General features: G+C 43.7%; 2 pseudogenes; both read left to right on the top strand.

The window, feature by feature from the left end:
- The window catches only part of LOC116072633, a 44,419-nt pseudogene extending 31,793 nt beyond the window's left edge, over positions 1 to 12,626 (top strand).
- A 5,960-nt stretch (positions 12,627 to 18,586) lies between these two features.
- LOC116073471 lies at positions 18,587 to 18,951 on the top strand (annotated as a pseudogene).
- Positions 18,952 to 22,239: the final 3,288 nt, after the last annotated feature.

Here is a 22,239-nt window from a genome sequence, read left to right as displayed (position 1 = left end):
TCCCTTCCCTTCCCTTCTCTTCCCTTCCCTTCCCTTCCTTTCCCTCACATAAACCCCCTTTATATCAGATCTCTTGCATGGCGTGGTTTCTCAGGGGGACACATTGGCATGGGCAGGCCAGGTACCCCTCACCACATTATATTTCATAACACCAACACCATCAGTCTCCTCTTTCCACTGGCTCCATCGTCTCAACTCCTAGTCACAGCTGGAAACCTTTGATTGTTCTTAGAGTACAATTTTCATTCCCAAAATGAATCCCTATCCTGTAGCATTCCTTCAGGGCCTACCTTCTTGCAAGACACGCCACCCATACTCAGCCACAGCAGGAATGTCTAACCACAGTTCCCATCAATGCACCTCATCTTGATCACCATCACTCAACCATGAAAGAAATACCTCAACATGGTCACAATGAATGCTTCTGGACCATTGCTGTCACACTTCTATTTTCTGTGATATTCAAAAGATAAGAAGCATCCTTCCATTGCCAGCTAAAGAAAATCCAAGTTGCTGTCAGAACCATTCATAAATAAGCTACCAGGGCATTCCCATCCTCACCCTGAGGCTCATCTGGACGAATCATGGCTGTCTTCTGCTAAACTGATCAATTCCCTGCTCCCTAATAAAACTTACTCTTACCCCTCACAAAGTCAATCTATATACTCACCCTGACTGGATTAAGAATCACACTTCTAGGTATGTATATAAGGGTGTTTCCAGAGGCCTTTAACTGATCAGGGAAGGCTTATCTTGAATATGAGCAGCTTTGCTCCATGGGCTTGGGTCCTAGACTGAATAGAAAAAAGAAAGTGAGCTGAACACTAGCATTCATCTCTGTCTTAGTTAGCGTTTTCATTGCTGTGAACAGACACCATGACCAAGGCCACTCTTATAAGGGACAACATTTAATTGGGGCTAGCTTACAGGTTCAGAGGTTTAGTCCATTATCATCATGGCAGGAAGCATGGCAGCATCCTGGCATGTATGGTGCTGGAGGAGAAGCTGAGAGTCCTATGGCTTGTTCTAAAGGCAAATAGGAGAAGACTATCTTCCAGGAAGCTATGGGAAGGATCTCAAAGTCCACAGTGACACACTTCCTCTAACAGGCCACACCTCCTAATATAGTGCCACTCCCTGGACCACACACATTCGAACCATCACAGTCTTTCTCTGCTTCCAGACTGGGGATGCATGCATGTGGCCGCCTCACCCTCCCATTGCTTTGTTTTCCTCACCACAGTGTACTCTATTCTCAAACTGTGAGCCAGAATAAACACTCCCTTCTTAACACTGCCTTTATCAGGTATTTCATCACAGCAGTGAGAAGAGTGACATGTCTATGATATCCACTCCTGCCCCATCTTTCTCCACTGGTCATGCATGGTCAATCTCCACTGACTCTTTTCACTCAAAATCAATGCCTCCCAGGGAAGCCACTTCACACCTCCCTCTTCTGCAGGGGATCCTCTCAACTACAATGGCCACTGTCTTTGCTGAGGTTTCTAATAGAATCATAGCCTTCCTGGCATGTCTAGTCTGCCGCATGCACCAGAGAATTCCTTTGTAGAATGCTATTTCAGCTTAAACAGGATAAACCAACAAAGCAGAATTTTATTCTTAACAGGCTTTAGTTGCCAATAAGAAAAGAAAAGAGCAAATATATTGTTAGAATGTACTTTCAAATAAGATAAAATATATTTTAATAAGAAGTTCTAAAAATGAATAGACTCACTTTTCTGCTTCCCCTTGATCATCTAACAAAGCCAAGGTGAAGAGGGTCGGTCCTCATGTGCACTTGTGCATGCATACACATGTGTACACACACAACACTTCCTAGTTTCTTTTTTTTTTTTAAGATTTATTGATCATATACAAGTACACCATAGCTCTCTTAAGATACTCCAGAAGAGGGCATCAGATCTCATTACGGATGGTTGTGAGCCACCATGTGGTTGCTGGGATTTGAAACTAGGTCCTTTGGAAGAGTAGTCAGTGCTCTTAATCACTGAGCCATCTCTCCAGCCCCTACTTCCTAGTTTCAAGAAGGCCCAACAAAAAAATGAAACTCCAGGAGAATACACAGACATAGTGGTCAGATCTTGAGTGCCAAATACTGTTCTCAACTCAGAGGAGGCAAGACCTTTGGGAACTACTGAATTCCAGTATTTACACAGGGAAGGAGATAGATTTAATTTTAGAAAGTGAGGAACTGATCCAAGATTGATGAGGAATAAAAGCATTATTATCAAGCTAGACTCACCTTGAAGAGACTTTCCACTCAAGCCATATATGTGACATCTCAGCACAAGGCGAGCGCTGATGGAAATGGGTCATAACTCACTATATAAAATCTGAGTCCATTCTACTATACAAAATTTCAGGAGAAATGGAGTGACTAACCTACCATAGAAACCCAATATAGGAGAGTTGGTAAAGCTTAAAAAAATAAAATAAACAACCTTGGCAACTGTGGTGTCAATCAATTTGTAAGAAAATTGAGCACAACTAGCCAGTAAGATGTCAAGGAGGAGCAGGTGAGGACGGCAAGGAGGATAGCCTCAAATCGTCCCTCACAAAACCGATTACCTGTTTTAAAAGGCAGAATACAGCATTCACCTTTCCGGTAGAAAATCTCAGTGAGGCAGCATCTTACCACGTGATCAAATTTACCTTCTCTTGAAGGGGCCTTCAGGAGCATGTGCCTTCCTACACCCGACACTGAGAAAGGCTGACAAAGAGCACACACTAAAGCTAAACAGGCAGACAGCCCACACAGGAGGGCATTCTACCAGCGACTCTGTTCACCACAACCATGAGATACAAGGATAAACAGGGAGGGACAGTGTTGGTATGTCAGAGCCAGTCTCACTCAAGGACATCAATGGGGTGGCTCTGCTTCCCAGATCTGCAGCTTAGTAAAACAAAAATGCAAACTGAAGTCATTCAGAGAGCTCGTGAGATGGCTCTGTGGGTAGAGCCTCTGCAGCCAAGCCTGACAACCTGAGTTCAATCCTTGGAATTCGCACAGTTGTGGAAGAGAACTGACTCCCAGAAGTTGTCCTCTGGCCTCCATTATATGTGCACAGACATAAATGAAATGAATGAATGAATGAACATAAGAAAAAAATAATGAATTACATCTGCCAGAATGTGAATTTCCACTCCATAAAGTTGGGCACAGTTTCTGAGCCAAGGATCCCACCTATTGTGCAGTGAAGCAGCTCATATTGGAGCAGTTCCCAGCTGAAGGAAGCCAAGACAACACACCAGCAAGGTATACAGAAGCCTGCATTTGATGCTGAACTATGGAAGACATTGCTGGGGCCATCAAAGATCTTTGAGTGGGCAATGAAGATTACATATATGATCGGAAACTTTAGGGGACTGAAGGGATGAGTCACTGAGTACAGAGCTTGCAGACACGAGGACCTGAGATCAGATCTGTAGGTAAAAGCCAGCAATGGTGTTGCATACCTGCAACTTAACGTACAGTGTGGGTCAGAAAGAGGCCAACCCCAAGGGACTCTGGAGAAGCCAATCTAGCCAAATGGTGAGTAACACATTCACTGAGAGATCTTTGTCTTGAGAAACAAAAAGTGGAAAAGCATTTGAGAAAGATACACACCTGCATGGGTTACTCTACCTGCATACATGCACATGCACGTGTGCTCACATGTGCGTGTGTGCACACACGCATGTACATATAGACAAACATGCATGTACACATGCACACAAACATACAGATTGTATCAGTGTTATTTTTCCAACTAAAAATTTTTTGCATGTGTCCGTGTGTGGTAAATGTCCATGTATGTTTATATGTGTGTGGGTTTACTTGTATGTGGGAGTGTGGTGTTTGAATATGCTTAGCCCATGGGAAGTGGCACTATTGGGAGGTATTGTCTTGTTGTAATAGGTGTGGCTCTGTTGAAGGAAGTGTTTTACTGTGGGTCTCCTAGTGCTCAAGCTCCACCCACTGCAGAAAAAAATTCTGCTGCTGCTGCTGCCGCCTTTAAATCAAGATGTAGAATTCTTGGCTCCTCCAGTCCCACATCTGCCTGCACACTGCCATTCCTCCCACCGTGATGATAACGTAACTCTGAAACTGTAAGCCACCCCCAGTTAAATATTTGCCTTTATAAGAGTTGCCTTGGTCATGGTGTCTCTTCATAGCATGGAAACCCTAACTAAGACAAGGAGTATGCAAGCATGTGTGTTCACGTGCACGTACATTAGGAGTCTTCCTTGGTCACTCTCTATTCACTGGGACAGCTCACAAAGGAACCCTACTTAACTCAGCGCTGGGGCTTGCAATGAGAGGAGTGCTGGCTGCTTTTTGTCTCTTCAATCCTCCCCTTCTACTAGTAGCTTTAGAGGCCAATCTTGAGCGCTTCAAGATCTGGATTGTCTATGTTAATTTGTTGATACTGTGACCTCATTATCATCAGTTGAGTAGTTTCCAGTCTCTGTTTTATATATTGTAAAAGCTTATTGATAACACACAGTCCAAAAGTGAAGAGAAGTAAGAGAATAACCAAGGGTCCTGTGAGAGTTGGGCCCTATTTGGCCTTGGTTTGGGCCTTGAGGACAAACTGGAGCCTGGCTTGATTTTTGAGACCTGTCATTTGCTTGAGAATGACTCAGCACGACCTACCAACCTGAATGAGACTGCCTCTGCCTAGCTACTGCTGATGTATCAATTTCTTTTTTCTTTCTTTTTTTTTTGTTTTTGTGTTTTTGTTTTGTTTTTTCGAGACAGGGTTTCTCTGTATAGCCCTGGCTGTCCTGGAACTCACTCTGTAGACCAGACTGGCCTCAAACTCAGAAATCCGCCTGTCTCTGCCTCCCAAGTGCTGGGATTAAAGGCGTGTGCCACCACTGCCAGGCTTCTTTTTTTTTTTTTTTAAGATTTATTTATTTATTTATTTATTTATTTATTTTTATGTGTATGAGTACACTGTAGTTGTACAGATGGCTGCTCACTCTGGCCCCGCTCCCTCTGGTGTAATACACTATAGCTGTCTTCAGACGCACCAGAAGAGGGCGTCAGATCTCATTATGGGTGGTTGTGAGCCACCATGTGGTTGCTGGGATCCAAACTCAGGACCTTCAGAAGAGCAATCAGTGCTCTTACCCACTGAGTCATCTCGCCAGCCCAGATGTATCAGTTTCTTACAAGACCCGTGAGATTACCCCACACCCCTCATCATCTCACCCCATACTCCTATCCCCACCTCCTTGCCCTGCCTATATAAACAAATTGTTGCTACGGTAAAGAGAGTTCCTGCTTTGACACAACTCCCAGCCCTATGTGTTTCTTTGTTTTGTTTTGGTTTGGTTTTTGTTTTTTGGTTTTTTGTTGTTGTTGTTTGTTGAGACAGGGTTTCTCTGTGTAGTCCTGGCTATCCTGGAACTCACTCTGTAGACCAGGATGGCCTCAAACTCAGAAATCCACCTGCCTCTGCCTCCCAAGTGCTGGGATCAAAGGCATGCACCAACACTGCCCTGGCTCCAGTGTGTTTCTTTTGGGCCATCGACACTCGCCATCCTGCTCAGCCCCAGACAGACCCAGCTGGACAGGTTTCTCTCCTCTCTACTGGACCTGCCAGCAAAGAGCTGACACATGAGAGTAGAAATGAGAGTTGTTAACCAGGGGGAAGAATTGAACAGTGAGTGGTACTAATTTTTGGAATTATTTTTCCCGTTCTCTTTAGCATCTATTTATATTTTCTCTAACTTTGGCTAATGATTCCCTAATGACTGTAGAATGGTTGACATAGAAACTTTTTTTACGCAAATTGGCACATAGTCCTCTTTGTTGTAGAAACATTAAGTCTAATCCTCACCTATTCTGCAGCACTACTGCAGCTAGAGAGTCCACATTATGCTCTAAGTGCAAAATGGACTTTTCTAGGCATTGGGTATCTTCATCTATGTCTGCCTTCAAGCTATTGTAATTTTTCTCTGTCATGTTAATGTAGCTGTCTCAGTGCTGGCTCTGACTCGTCTTGCCCCTAAGATTAAAGCTAGGGTTAAAGAGATGGGTTCCCTTTCCTGTCTCATGAGGTCTCTTTTAACATATCCTACCAAAGTTCTCAGCATTGTCTTTTTTGAATAATAGGTTATATGGGGCACTAACCAAACTAAAGTTTACAACTCTTTTAGGGTAGAGGAATTAAGGACTTCTCTATGCACACAAGGAGTCAGTCCCATCAAACAGGTCCGGGAGTGTGGGAGGGGTGTTGACATCCATTTAGAATGAACTGTGGGAACAGTCCAATTGTAGAGGTGTTGGTGTGACCGGGGAACCTTCTCCAGGCAGGTACCTTGCCCTGATATGGTCTGCAGGCTTAAAGCTGGACCTTCCTGTGACCATTTGCACGTAGTATCCTTTTTAGACATATTATATCTAGCTATTAATCTAATTTCTTTATAAAAGGAGGGTCTAGCATTATAACATAACCAACAAGAGGTGGTGTGTTCTAGCTTGAAGACATTTAAAAATTTGAAAGGTCTTTAACATCATTGACCAGAGGGAATCCACTGGTTCTGAGTGTTTCAGGGAAAGTTCTGGAACTGGGGGTTCCTGTGCTTAGGTGACTGGGGGTAAAGTAGTCACTAGTCTACAGAATGGTGTTAACATAGGTTTAGGGTTTATCAGAACCTGATTTGGGCCTATAGCTGTTGATGGTGGGTTTATGATTGGCCTTATCAAAAGTATAACTTTAAAGAGCAATCTAGGATTGTTGTCTCTAATAATGTGAAGCCAAAGGCCCTACAACTTTCTGACTTTTCATCTTTTAGCTTGTTTGGGGGGCAGTGAACCTGAGTGAACTTTGGAGTTGCCCTGCAGGGAAACTGTGATAAGGTCTCTCTTTTATTCTCTGTTCCTCATGACTGATGGTTTGCATCCCAAAGCAGTACAGTAGAGTTGTTTGGGACCCCCACATGTGGCAGTTCTTTCTCCTCTGGACATATATAAAAAGTCCTCCATCTATATCTGGGATACAAATTTTGTAAAGTTGGTCAAGTATCAGGCCATGAGTTATCAGCTAGTCGCACAAATCAAAAGGTAAATCTGGAAACCAGGATGTTTCACATGGCCCCCTTGGCTAGTTGGACATGATAGCCAGTCTTGGAATTTTCAATCACCCAGATTAGGTCAAAGGACTGCTGTGGGCTGGGGGCTGTAATAACAAAATAACAGTTTGTAATAACAGTTAACAAAAATAGTAGGTTCAAGACTGAGTTAATTTTAACTTGAGAGGGTTGGTGCCCTTTTGAACTTTCTAATCAGTGACAATGGAGTCTGGCATCTTCCTCAGGGAGAGTGGATCAGTTGGTCTGGCCTGAGTGTAGTGTACCCAGGCGCTATCTCGTCCACTTTAATGGCAGTCGGTATAGTTAGCAGGTGGTAAAAGGTCCTTTCCACCTGGGCTCTAGCATGTCCTGGTGAAATCTCTTCATGTAGACCCAGTCTATTGATCGAAACTTATGTGGTTCTGGAAACCAGGCCTGTTTCACAGAGGGCACGTGGTTTAGGCCAAACATATTTATGAACCCACTGGATTGTTCTGATTGTAGTTATTAAGCCATCATCATCTTCTAAATCCACAACAGCTGCTGGCTGCAGGTTGGGTACAATGGTGGCAGAGACATTATATATAATCTTAAAAGGGGTTAATCCTATCCAGTAAGAAGAATTTCTCACCTGATATAGGACAAAGGGAAGGAGCATCACCCAGTCTCTGCCAGTCTCTAAGGTCAATTTTAATTAAGCTCTCTTTAAATGTTTTGTTTATCTTTTTTACCTGTCTTGAACTTTGGGGTCAATATGTACAATGTAATATCCCAATAAATCTCGTTACATCTGGGCTTACCTTGGACACAAGTGTTGGTCCATTGTTTGACCCTATCATATGAGGGAATCTATATCTGGGTAAGATATTCTCTACCTTTGTAGTTTGGGTCTTCATTGGGAATGTTTCTGTCTATCCAGAGAAAGTGTCCATGACCACCAGCAAGCACTTGTAACCGTACTTCCCTGGTTTGATTTTTGTAAAATCAACGTCCTAGTAGGTAGGCCCCCTGGTCCCTAGCCTCATCGAGAGCCTGGATATCTGGGAGTGTTATGCGTGTTGGTGCTGGCAAGCTCTGCAGCTTGCCACTATATCCTCAGTAGAGTTCTGCATATCCTTGAAAGTCACCTTATAATGTCTCACTGCGTTGGCCATCTATCTCACACCCATGTGAGTGACTTTGTGGATTTTTCTGAGGATGGTTTTTGCCAAGGAGGTGGGTAATATTAGTTTACCTTCAGCAGATTGTTACTATCCTTCCGAACATTGACTCATGGGCTGATTCTTAGCCCATTTGATCTCTTCCTCTGTATAGACTGAGCATTCTGGTAAGTTGGGATTGGGTGGCTCAGGCAGGAGAATAGCCAACATAGAGGCAGCCGTTTTTTTCCTAGGGCTAACTCCTGAGCAGTTTTATCAGCTAGGTTGTTACCTCTAGCTATTAGTGTTCCTTTTTGATGGTCTGGACAATGTTTGATTGTCAACCTCTCTGGCAACCAGAGGGCTTTGAGTGGCTATAGGACTCTGATGATTTTCCCTTCTGTAGTTAGGAGCCCTCTCTCCTGGTAAACAGCTCCATGTACATGAGCAGTTGCAAATGCATATTGGCTGTCCATGTAAATGTTAACATCCAGTCCTTTTTCTATGATGAGGGCCTGGCTTAGTGCTATCAGTTCAGTCCTCTGAGCTGAAGTACCTGAGGGAAGAGACTGAGCCACAGATTACCTCTGTTTCCGTGGTTACTGCTGTTCCTGCCTTCCTCTGACCTCGAGGATGAAGCTGCTTCCATCTTTAAACTAAGTCTGCTCTGCCGCTGGCAACTCTCCTTGAAGGGGAGTTCTTCAAGTCAGGTTGGGTACTATGTATCTGAGCCAAGATTTCGCTGCCTTGGTAAAGCGATGGTCCGAATCAGGGTCAGGGAGAAGAGTCGCAGGATTTAAGGAGACAGGCAGCTGGAAGGTAACTCAGCCAGGGTTTATCAGTAAGGTCTGATAATGAGTCATGTGGGCATTATTGACTATTTGAGTATTCTTTTAATTGTATGGGTGGTAGTTACAACTAAATTTTGTCCTACCCAGGACGACCTGCCAGAGGGAGGATGCTCTGTGGCTGGATGTATGGCTGATCAAAAATGATGCCCACTCCATCTACCCTCGACAAGAGTCTGCCCTCTCCAAGTGCCTAAACTGTGGTCTGTCCTGCAGCTCCTCCCTCTGCCAGCGCTGTGTCACTGTACTGGTCTGTCCTTCGGCCTCCAGCCCAGTGCTTTTTCCAGCAAGGCCTCTGCACGCAACAGCTTGGTCCATGTGGTACCTATGCGGGAAAAGTATGTGGGTCAGACTCAGGGCTTTGACCGGCTGGCACCTATCCACTCAAAGCCCAAGCCCTCTACCACAGCCACCTGCCATTGTGGCTTCTGTAACCATGCAGGTGCCACCAACTCCTGCATTCAAAAGTTTCCTATTACGCCTGCCTCAGTGCCTACCACTACAACCCATGCTGAAGAAAGAGTGAGCTAGCTGCACAAATTCATGCCCAACAATCAGCTGAATTACAAATCCACCCAGTTCTCCCATCTCCTGTAAGGATAGACCCCGCCCCCATCTTCTGCTACAGGGGCTATATGCCACTGACCTGGCTTGGTCGGTAAGAGGTAGCAGAGCTGCACCGGAAGGAAGCAGAGACTTGAGCCTGACCTTGGAAGTGCCAGGTTACTGCTCTGTCACGTGGCTCACTTAGCACATCACATTCCACCCAGCGGCTGCTGTGTGGTCTGAAGGACACGATGTCGCTTCCCGTTCAGTCACTTCACTGACCTCTCTACTCCCTGCTCAGCTGGTTTGGGTTCACGTTCTTGGGTTCTGGTTCCCCATGAAATGAGGTCTCTGTCTCTGCGATTCTTGCCACACCTACCCACCCACTGCAAAGCCAGTTTGGACTGGGAAGGAGCCTTTGGGGTCACCTTCCAATCTCCGTCAGGAGCTAGAGGCCTGCTGGCTTGTGAAATGAGCCCTCCTGCCACACTGGGCCTCTCTGGTGGCTCACCTCTTTTCCTGCTCCCTGGATACAAGGATCCCTAGGTAGATATCCCTGCCCCTTGTCTCCCCCTGACTATTAATGGAGAGCCAAGGCCAGCATTAGTCAAATGCCATCTTGCCAGCTCCACTCAATCAGCCCACAATGTTGGCAAGCTCTGCTTGGCAGTTGTAAAGTGGACTCCATAGCCAGACAGACGTCCCCTCCTGTTTGCATACCCCCTTTACTGTATTGTACATATAGACCTTGAGGCTTATTTTTAAATGAGTGTTCAACTTGCTGTGTGTTTCAACATGGTGAAAGAAATTAATGATATGATATTTATAAAGGTGCTCTGGGTTCTTTAGTCTTTCAAGGGGGTTCATATGCCCTTTCCCAGTGTTTCTTTTACTGCTAGAGTGGAGCTGGGGTAGGGGACTGATAAAGCCTGTGTTCTCTCCTATGGTGGAAGAGAGCTACTGTCTTCACTACAGTAAATATTATACACCTACCTTCAGTATGCACATGGGGGGTAGCATGGTGCCGAGGTCTGCAATGACCAGTGACAAGATGGGGACCCCAGCCCCCCACATCTGGTCTGGTCTTGGTGCCTGTTGAGCATGAATCTTGCACCCTAAACTGCGAATCTCAGAAGGAAGTTCAGGCGGTGGGGTCCCTCCACCCCCATCTAGCCTTCCTCACTGGTTCCCAGGGCTGCCAGCACGGCTCTCAGTCTTTTTGCACTAGGGCGGGCAGAGGTGGTATGTGCTCATTAGATAGATGCCTCTCCAGATGCCTCTCCAGTACTCAGCCAAGTGTCCACACTTCCTGGTATAAACCCCACCTCTGGATTTTCCTTTTTGGGGAAAGGGGCAGAGCAGGAATTTGAAGCTGCCACTTCCTTGTGAACACACTTTAGCCATAGGCAGTTGTGATGTCCAGTGTTTGTGATCTATGTGCAAGTAGAGTTTTCGCAAAGACAGACATTCAATTCTGGAACAGGCTTGATTCTGGCCAAATCCTGAACCACTGTATATTTGCTGGTGGTCTTCTGACTTACTGGAGTGATTTTAAAGTTTTCCAAATCTTATATGACTTTTTTTATCTCTAGCTGATAGACTGCATGTAGATAGGTGTTTATACAGCTGAATTTGGGCAATTTTATTACTGAGACTGGCCCTTTTCTAAGAGCTCTAGCTTTCCATTCCAGTTACTCCAGCATTGCAGGGACTCTCTTAAGATGGAGGACAGGCCGCCTGAGGAAGTCCAGTGTGTTTTCCACTAGGAAATACAGTGTACAGATTGGCAGGGCTCACCCCTCCTAGATGTGTCTCACTACAGATCGATGGGATCTGGATAGTTGAGTATATGCTAATTTTAAAATGCACATATTTTGCATTTGATTTCTACATAGTTGAAACATTGAGAGATTAAAAAAAAAATAACATATCTCCCACTGTTAAAAAAATATAGAAGAAATAGCTTAGTAATGTCTAGTAGTTCCAAAGCTGGAGCCAACAGGAGGACCTGTTTTACTTTCTTAAAGGCCCTTTGGTGTTCCTGAGTCCATTGTGGTGGCTGGAGCATATGGGCAGGACTCGGGGAGGGGAACCCAGGACCCAGACAATAGATGGACAGGACAGAATGGTATGGACACAGCATAAGACAACATCCACACATGGGGGCAAAGAAAGGCAGGCACTGATAATTCAATATAGTTCTGAGATATGGACCATCAGGAAGCCTCTGTCTTGAGCACTGAGGATGGTTTTTCCAGCAAAACAAAACTCACACTATAAACTTATAAACTACTACAAAACATATACACGGATAAATTTTCATAAATTCAAAAAAAAGGATTCTGGGTGGTGGGTCAGGTGACCTGAGGGGCTTCTGCCTGTATTTGAGCTGTGACTTAGGCCATTCTCTCCACAGAGAGTCCACATAGAGATAGCAAGTCAGTTGCAGGACATCCAACAGCTACTGCAGGCTGAGAAGCAGACGGCTGAGGTGTCCGAGACCTGCAAGCAAAAGTAAGGGAGGCTTCTTGCCCAAGCTGGGATTGAACAGTACCCCTTGCAGAGGGAAAAGGAGTTCCAGGCCAAGGAAGCTGGGTCTCCATGGCAGCTGTAGCAGCTAGATGGAGGACACCCAGGAGAAGACGACTGAACTCCAGAACTACTTCAAGCAGATCAGAGATGAAGTTCCTGGGTAACCTCTTGGCCTCTGTGTGTGACATCCAGCCAGAAATCTATGAAAACTACCGCATAAATGGATAGGACGTGGAAGCATCTGCTCTGTGGGTTGACATGGGATCTTCCCCCATAGAATGAGAAACCTCCACAGAGCTCTACTCTAGAAGTTCTACTCTAGAAGGCATTATTTCTCTGTGCTGTTGTAGGTCCCTTCACTCGTTGAGAGTATCAAATCTAGCTTTTTGTACAGTTACTGTGTGCCTGATGTTTCCTCTTCTTACCTTGTGTGTCTTTAAGGAGTATTTGTCCCTCGTTTCCTGTGTGTTACAGCAAGTAACAGGTCTGAGCATTGACTTTTACTAATCTAGTAGAAAAAATGTCTTTGAAGAAAGAAAGGGACTGGATTGTTCCCTTCTCCTTTCTTAAAGGCCAGGGCGTTATCTATGAAAACGTAGTAGATAGCTGTGTGTTACTCCTATGAAGCAGCCAGCCTTAGAGTACTCCGTCCTGGCCAGTTAGGGACAGTGGCTATGCTTGCTCAAGCCAGTGTTCGTGCATCCTAATAGCAACCAACAGATGTTAGGACTCAGCTTGTTACATGTTATTTGTAAAGTAAAACTTTGTCTTGCTTTCACAAAATAAATTAAAAGAAAAATAAATTTAAAAGACAAAAAGGAGACAGAGTCTTGTTAAGTTGCTCAGGTTGACCTCAAACTACTAGGCTCAAGCAAGTCTCCTGCCTCAGATTCCTGACTAGCCAAGACTACAGATGTCTGTCACCACATCCTACCATAAGGCATTAAGCTTAATGGTTTTTTTTTTTTGGGGGGGGGGTGCCTTTAAAAGAATTTTCTCTTCACTTGAGTGACTGCCTAGTGACATTGTAAGAGGGCGCTTCTGCAGATGTCACTCAGTGAAGGCTGCTCCTGGGACAGGGGAAGCACCCTCTGTCACCCTTCACACACAGATACCTCCCTCACCAAAAGGCACATTCAAATTGGCTAGCCATTAAAATTTATGGATGAAGTATTATTTATCCAAAGCAAAACCAACAATGGAAAACTTGTAGATATATTCATGCAAGTATATGCTGTACATTAACTATATCTCCCTCCAACCTCCTATTTTCCCCTTTGTTGCTCTGAAAAACTTTTAAATTAATTTAAAATATAGTAAATGAATACAATAGCAAGAGGGATAAATCCAAGCACACTGGGATTTAACTTCTAAAATGTCAACATTTTGTGATCTCAGAACTTTCCCCTTTTCCTAATAATTTATACATATTTATCTATAATTTTTAAAAATACAGTATACATTCAATTGCTGAATGTAAACAAAAGGAAAAATTTTGACATTTGGTGTACCCTAGGCATTCAATTTTAAATGCTTAGTTGGGTGCTCTACACATATTCACAATGAGTAAAATTTTAAAAATGTTTTCCTGTATAAAAGTGTTCCTCTATGTTTTGTTTTCCTTGCTGGTTCTGTTTCATAACCATATGAAATACCTTTTAATTACATGCTGCCAATCAAAATCTTGGCACAGTGGGATCTTTTAGTCCCAGGAAAAACATGGGTCTTTAATTACTGTTTCATTGTTTGTAACTCTACTTCTAAAGTACATTCTCATCTGTAGTCACAGGACTTAAAAAAAAAAAAAAAACCTTACATTTCACATTTTTGCACTTAGCATCTAAATTACACAGGACACAATGGTAATCAGAACGTATTGTTTCAATCATAAACCCCAGAGTAGCAGGAAATGTTGGTCCTAATGGAAAGAATTAATCAGCAGCATTTCTATACTCTGGAGCAGCGAGGTAATCTAGTCGCAGAGTGGCGTCTTTCAGAGGCGAATGTCTCTGGCTGTGAGACCCACTTCCACATGATTTCTTCCTAACGAGCCAGAAAGCCGCTTTAATCTTCCAGCCAGAGCCCTGTGCGAGCACTATCAAAGGTAGGCAAGGCCTACTGAGGTTCAAAGAAGATAATGAGAACCCGGTGGCAGATACTAGACTGGCGTCGGGCCTGGAATCACTTTTGCTTGATTGAGCCATTTTGTCCTCAGCAGTACTTCTTTCTGTTCAGCCAGATTCCCTCCAGCCCCGCCCCCCAGAGGTCTCTTGTCAGAAGTTAGAGCCCTCAAAGTAGACAGGTTACTTAATACCCAATGTTCACACAGCCAGGGAGCTCTTCTGTACATCCTGCAGGCTCCCTTCTCCCGGAGCCCCACAGCTTCCACTTCGGAGCCCAGCTTGTGAAGATGCCCACTCTAGGCAGGAAGATTCTCCCAACACCACATTTCGTTTTCACTGGGAAGAACTGGACAGAGAGATGCTGTCCACAGCCTGGTTTGCATTAGTTGGTGTGCATTGATAAAACAGAAGAAATAGGGAAGAAAAGGCTTCTTTTGGCTTTCACATAGAGTCCATTGCAATAGCAGGATGGGGCAGAAGCTCATCTATCATGGCCAATCAGGAAGCAGAAAGAGCTAGACTGGAACCAAAGGCAAAAAAATACCTTCAAGGCTCAAGTCAGAGGCCCCCACATCCCAACCATCATACAACTGCACACTCCAAGAACAGTGTTTGTTATGGCCAGTTCTTGGGAACCCCAGAAGAACACCGGGAATTGCAAGTCCGATGTAAAAACAAAGAGAGCCTTTATTACACGAGTCAGACTCGGATCATAAGCCTTTCCGCACTGCACAGGTTAGGAACGTGAAGCCAGTGTCTAGGGGCTTGGAGCATCTATGTGCATATGAATTAGGGTAGGATCCACGAACTTTGGGGTTATGTGACTGGGGAGGTGATAATAGGAGTGCCATCATTCAAACCTGATAACATTTGTTTAGACAGCAGGGCGGAACTGCGTAGCTGAAGAGGGACATTCCTGACCCGGGAAAAGTAACTTACTGCATTATCAGAAGCTAGTGTATTTTTACAACCTGGTCACAGCTGTCTGGGAACACTTAATTGCCCTTCCCCCATAGTCCAAGAGTGGGCTTTCTATTATTTCTATTATTTTAAGGATATAGGTCCCTGCTTCCTCCAAGGGCAAGAGCCATCTGCACTAGGGAAACACTGGTTATCAATCAAAGGGAGCATTGGCAACACAGAGGCTTTGGTATGGTGCTTTCTGTCTGTTCCCAAGGCTGGCATCTGCCCTCCCCTGCAGGGGAGGGGGGTAGGTAGGGAGTGGGGGGAAGGGAGTGCTGCCATGAAAGGGGAAAAAGGGAATTGCAATATTCCAGCGCCAAACTGGGCCCTCTCCAAAGGCCAGAGGCGCCTATGAAGGGGGGAGGGAAGGAGCGTTCCATTCTCTAGCCCCATGCTTCAGGGAAGTGGAGAGACAGGCTCCCCTGTGCCTCTTTATATTCAGTCACACAAGTCTGTGGGGAGCATTTCATATTCAAACCAGAACATGCTTCTGCTTGGTCATGTCACAATGCAAAATGTATCCAGGCTAACTTCAAGAGTCTATATAGTTTCCATATAGTTTCAATAGTTTCAACACTAACTTTTGAAAAAGTCCAAACTCAAAAGTTTCTCAGAGACTGACAGGAAACTCCCAGCTGAGAACCCCTGTAATATCAAAGGGAAACATATGCAATTCCAACATACAATGGTACCTCATGAACATTCTCACATTCTTGTTCTAAAAGTGAGGATGTGTTCAGTGTGGTGGTTATAGTAAGAACCACCCCCCACCCCCACCCCCACCCCACTCCCGTAGTCTCATAGATTTGCATGCTTAGTTAGCAGGGAGTGGCACTACTTGAGAGGGATTAGGAGGTGTGGCCTTATTAAAGGAAGTGAGTTATGGTAGATGGGCTTTCAGGTTTCAAAATCCCAAGCCATGCCCAGTACCTCTTCTTTCGGCTGCCTGTGGATCCAGATGTAGAACTCTCAGCCATTTCTCCACCATCATGTCTGCCTGTGTGTCACCATACTCCTCACCATGATAATGAACTAAATCCCTAAAACTGTAAGCAAGTTCCAATTAAATATTTTCTCTTCTAAGAGTTATCTGGGTCATGATATCTCTTCACATCAATAAAACCCTAAGACAGCAAGGAAATATTCTACCAAAGCAAGACCAAACCCAGAGATCCAAACACCCAATGGCTCTGGGATAAATTTTAACATCACCTGTGATCTGAAGGACACAACTCATCCCTCCATCCATGCCATCTGCCATACACACATCCTTTCTCTTAGATAGCTCTACTCAATGCCTGCAGTTCTCCTTAGTAGGCCATCCAAATTCCTGGCCTCTCCAACATTTTGGGATGTTGTTGTGACTTAGGAGTCATGATCATAACTTCATCCATATGTAACTCAAGAGCTTCATATAGGAGGCCTTTGGTACAGACTGCGTGGGCCAACCAGCATTATTTTCTATAAACAAGGTACAAGCCTGCATGCCTCTGTAGCTCTTATATTCTTCACGTCTACAAACCAGCAGTCCATAGACAATGCCAAAATCTGCTGGCAATGAGATGTAGGTGGGTCCAATTGGACCACAGTTGTAGTTGCGTCTGAGTGTCTATATTACTGAAAAGTATCCCCCCTGGGTGGCCCTGTTCAAGCAGGGCACACCTATGGCAGCACAATCCTCCAAATCTGCTCTTCTTTTACACTTGGAGCCTTTGATATTGCAATCCTGTCCTCAATGTCCAATCCAACGGATATAATTTATCTTTAATGGTGTTAATTTTCTTAATAATCATTAAGAAAATTATAGATGACTTGTAAAAAAAATTTTAAAATATTCTGGCACAGGGTTCCTGCCCACTTTGACCATTTATGTTGCTGAATGAAAGGCACACACACACACACACATACACACACACACACACACACACACACACACACAGAGCGAGCCTTTATTTTTAAATAAGCTTTAGGGAGCACAATAGCTGGGTAGCTCCTACCCTCCATGCTGTTAGAATCTACCTCCTATCCATATCCCAAGTTATTACTTACTATGTTTCATCTGGGCTGCTCTTAGCTCCAATTAGGTAGCCCTCTGGGCCACGTTCCCTAGGCCCCTAGCTCATGATGGTTCTCCTTTTTCCTCTCCTTGCTTCTTGATCCCATGTGGCTCTCCCTTTTCTCCCTTCCTTCTTGTGGTCTCAAGCTATGTCTCTTCTCCCCAGCTATTGGCTGCTGGCATTTATTTACCTATTAGAATTAACTGAAGGCAGGGTTCCTCAGGCTACATGCAGACTCCAAATCTTAGAGGCCAGCAATTAGCATTACAATAAACAGTAAAAGACAAAAGCTCAGCAATGATCTATCCACATCATTCTTGTCTTCAGCCAAAGTACATATTTTCTACCTCATTCTGCTCTCTCTTCATTCTCACTATAAAGATGACTGAACACAGCCAGCAGTAACCATGCTATAGACTGAATATTATGTCACCTTACAATTTCCTCTGTCAAATTAATTTAACTAATGGATAAATAAATAAATTTAATAAATTAATTTAACTTAGCCTTACTAAAATTTTTGGGACATGGGCAGACTGTAGCCACTTTCTCTGCCAGAATATAAGATTAATGGCCTGTAACCCAGTTGTCAGTGAAGTCCTTACTCTGATCTGAAATCACATGTGTACAGTCTTTACTGTTGTCATTTCTATGTGAATTCTTATCTTTGGCACTCCCAATAGACTAGCCTGTTAAAATCTACTTATAGTATCCTAAGGAATCACTAGCCCACAGCTCCATCTGCTTCCTCCACAAACCAGTTTCAAAGGTCTAAAAACCACACAGCCAGGTTTGTCACATCAACAGCCTATTTCTTAGTACCAATAATCTGCATGACCGAAAACCTGGCAGAAGCAACTTAAGGGAGGAAAGGTTGGCTCATGGTCTAGAGAGCTGTCAGTTATCATGGAAGGGAATACATGGTGGGGTGTGATTTATTCATAGTCAATCAAGAAATAGAAAGTGCTAGACTGGAATCAGAAGTAGGTACAAGTGTCCAGACCCACCCTTAGAGATCTGTTGTCAACAGCTAGATCCCATTCCCTAAAGATTCCACAACCTCCCAAAATAACAGAATTAGCTGGGGTATATTTCATATTCAAACCATACATACAACCTGCTGTGACAATTGAGGATTCAGCCCACTGGCTGCTCCAAAAAGCCATCTTTGCATTGTTTCCCGGGTCGTGCTCCACACTAGCTGCAGCTGCCCACAGCCTACCCCTCCTCCTCCAACGCGGACTCCTGCAGTTCTCTCGACAGAGTCCTCGAACTCGACTCATTTCCTCCCTCGCTGCATCGGACCACCGGCGTGCCCCACCATGTCAGACACGGCAGTGGACACCAGCTCCGAGATCACCACCAAGGACTTGAAGGAGAAGGAGGAAGTTGTGGAGGAGGCAGAGAATGGAAGAGATGCACCTGCCAATGGGAATGCTAATGAGGAAAACGGGAAGCAGGAGGCTGACAATGAGGTAGATGAAGAAGAGGAAGAAGGTGGGGTGGGGAGGAAGAGGAGGAGGAGGAAGAAGGTGACAGTGAGGAAGAGGATGGAGATGAAGATGGGGAAGCTGAGGCTCCTACGGGCAAGCGGGTAGCTGAGGATGGTGAAGATGAGGATGTCAACACCAAGAAGCAGAAGACTGACGAGGATGACTAGACAACAAAAGGAAAAGCTAACCTTACGCACCGCACCGTGACCTATTCACCCTCCACTTCCCATTTCAGAATTTAAACTTGGTCACCTTCGAGTAGAGAAGCAGGCCCCGCCCACAGCGGGCATGCCACTCACAGATGACTCTCCACCACCCCCACCAAAGCCACATGAACTGGCAACATGGGAGGGAAAAAGAACCAGAACTTCCCAGGCCCTGATTTTTTTCGTAAAAATACTTTAAGAGGAAAATTTGTTTTTATTTTTTATTTACATTTTATATTTTTATACATATTGTTAGGGGTCAGCCATTTTTAATGATAACGGGTGACCAAACCAGCCTTCAGAGTGTTTTCTGTCCTACTTCAGACTTTACTTGTGGTGTGGCCATGTTCATTATAATCTCAAAGGAGAAAAAAAAAACAAAAACAAGCAGGAAAAAAAAAAACCTTGTAAAAAAAACAAAAAACAAAAACAACAACAAAATCTTTTTCCAAGCATTCCAGTAACTTTTTGTGTATATGTACCTAGCTGTACTATAAGTAGTTGGTTTGTATGAGATGGTTAAAAAGGCCAAAGATAAAAAGATTTTTTTTTCTTTTTTTTTTCTTTTTTCTTTCTTTTTTTTTTTTTTTTTTTTTTTTTTTTTTTGTCTATGAAGTTGCTGTTTATTTTTTTTTGGCCTATTTGATGTATGTGTGAAACAATGTTCAACAATAAACCAGAATTTTATTTTGCTGAGTTGTTCTAACAAAAAGAAAAAAGAAAGAAAGAAAGAAAATTGAGGATTTAACTTATAGCAAGTCTCCTGCCAAAAACATAGTAAGTAAAACAGAGACTATAAGTCTCAAAATGAAAATCTACCAGATAATAGAGAGAAAGGAAAACCAAAAGTAACGCATGTCCCCAGAGACCATTTTCATTTGTTCTAATTCCATTCTTCTGCAGCAACAAAATACTAAAAAGAATCTTGGAGGAGAAAAGGGTTGATTTCATCTAACACTTCCAGGTCACAATCTGCCATTGAGGGGAGCCGGGACAGTAACTCAAGATACTGGCCTAAAGGCAGAACTACCTGACATTCCATACAGCATTACGTACAACCAGAAAAAATTCGCAGCTAAGGAAACACAGCAGAAACCACTGAGAAGTACCGCTTGACAGCCCATTCACAGACTCATGCTTAGCTAGCTTTCATACATGGTCCAAGACTGCCTGCTCGGGGACTGGGACTGCCCAGAGTGGCCTGGGCTCTCCCACGTCCCGTAACAAGGAAAACAATCTCCCACAAACATGCCCACAGACCAATCTGATCTGAGCACCTTCTCAATTGAGAATCTCTTCTCAGGTGACTCTAAACTTTGTCAAGTTGACAGGTAAAGTTAAGTAACGTAGCATCACATGATTTATATGCACCATAGCACCAGTTGAAGCAAATGTACACTCTGTCACTGGGCTATAACTCAAAACTCTAACCTCTGGTGGTTCCCAGTATCCTTTCACCTATGGCTATGGATCACTATATTAGTCAGGATCCTCTAAGGAACAGAACAGATAGAATGAATATGGAATGAATATATACATATATTCATATTCATATATATCATATCCATATATATTCAGACAGCAAGTGGAAAATTTATTATTAGAATGGCATATAGTCTGTGGTCTGGGTGATCCTAGAGAGCTGACTGCTGGCAGAAGCCCAATGATCTAATAGTTGTTCTGTCTACAAGACTGGAAATCTCAGCAGTTCCAATATGGTGATAGAGTCCTAGAGAGCTTCTATTCTTCAGTCTACATTGGAATCCCAAATAAATAGGTTTTAAGACTAATGAAAGGACACCTCAGCAATAGCACAGATGAACTTGCCAGCAAGAGTGAGGAAACCAGGCAAAAGCAAAAGCTTCCTTCTTCCATATTCCTTTATGTGGACTACACCAAAAGGTGTGGGATAGGGTTAGAATGGGTCTTACCTCAAATGATCCAATCAAAAAATCCATCACACATGTGCTTAAGTTTTAGTTGATTACAGAAACAGTTAAGTTGCCGACCAAGATTAACCATCGAGGCCACCTTGTGCCTTAGTTAGGGTTTCTATTGCTGTAAAGAGACACCATGACCAAGGCAACTCTTTTAAAGGACAACATTTAATTGGGGCTGGCTTACTGGTTCTGAGATTCAGTCTATTATCATCAAGGCAAGCATGGTGCTGGAAGAGCTGAGAGTTTGACATCTTGCTCCGAAGGCAAATAGGAGAAGACTATTGTCTTCCAGGCAGCTAGGAGGAGGGTCTCAAAGCCCACTCTCACAATGACACACTTCTTCCAACAAGGACACACCTCCTAAAAGTGCCACTCCCTGGGCCAACTATATTCATACACCTTGGATCCTTGACTTCAGCCTTGACTTGAACTTCCTATGGCCACTATACCAAATTACCATGAATTGGTGTTTTAATACAAGAGAAATTTACTCTCTCATGTATTAGCTAGGCTGGAAACACATCAAGGGCCCCAGAGAGAATCCATTCCACATCTCGTGATTCTGTTTCTGCTGACTTCTATGACTTGTAGCTGCATCCTCTATGTCCACTTCCTTGGTTACCTTGTCCACTCTTCTGTCTGGGTCAAATCTCCATCTTTTGCCTTCTTCTCTTCAGTATAAAGGATATTCCATTTAATGTCTATCTGAAGGATTCATAATACTCTCCCTATCTTGAGGCACTTAATTTAATCTCAACCGCAAAGTAATCTGAGGCCACATAGTGTGACATTAATAGAACCTAAGACAAGGACATATTTGTGGGAGACATTATTGAACATACCCTATTGATAGTGATTAGTAACAAGTTACTCTTGTCACTTGAAGGCGGGGCTAGCTGACAGAAGAGAGTTAAACAGTGCATCTCAGCTTGGTTTCATAAGGCATCCCAGCCTCCTGCTGCCTTTCCTGATGCAAATTACCAAATAAGACAGAGCGTTCCATTTCTAATCAGGTTAAGAACCTCCAGATAATCAAGTAAGTTCTAGTGGACTTTTAGGGCTATCTTGAAATCCTTTTTTGAGAAAGGCATGACGAGCTATTTAAACGTAGCTTACTTGCATTTGCTTCAAATGAGCATATCCACACCATGTCAACTAAACCTGTCACAGGCAAAGTGTATGTTTAAAAATGATGAGGAAACCACGCCACATCATCTCACTATCTTTTGCTCTTTGATGCTATTAGCAAATAGTTATAAAGGGCTTTGATTATCATCTGAGGGTTACAGTAGTAGTCATTGGCATTTGA

This window comes from Mastomys coucha, unplaced genomic scaffold (assembly GCF_008632895.1).
Source record: "Mastomys coucha isolate ucsf_1 unplaced genomic scaffold, UCSF_Mcou_1 pScaffold23, whole genome shotgun sequence".
Taxonomy (NCBI): Eukaryota; Metazoa; Chordata; class Mammalia; order Rodentia; family Muridae; genus Mastomys; species Mastomys coucha.
The sequence above is the reverse complement of the archived record's forward strand: the minus strand, read 5'-3'. Positions and strand labels throughout refer to the sequence as shown.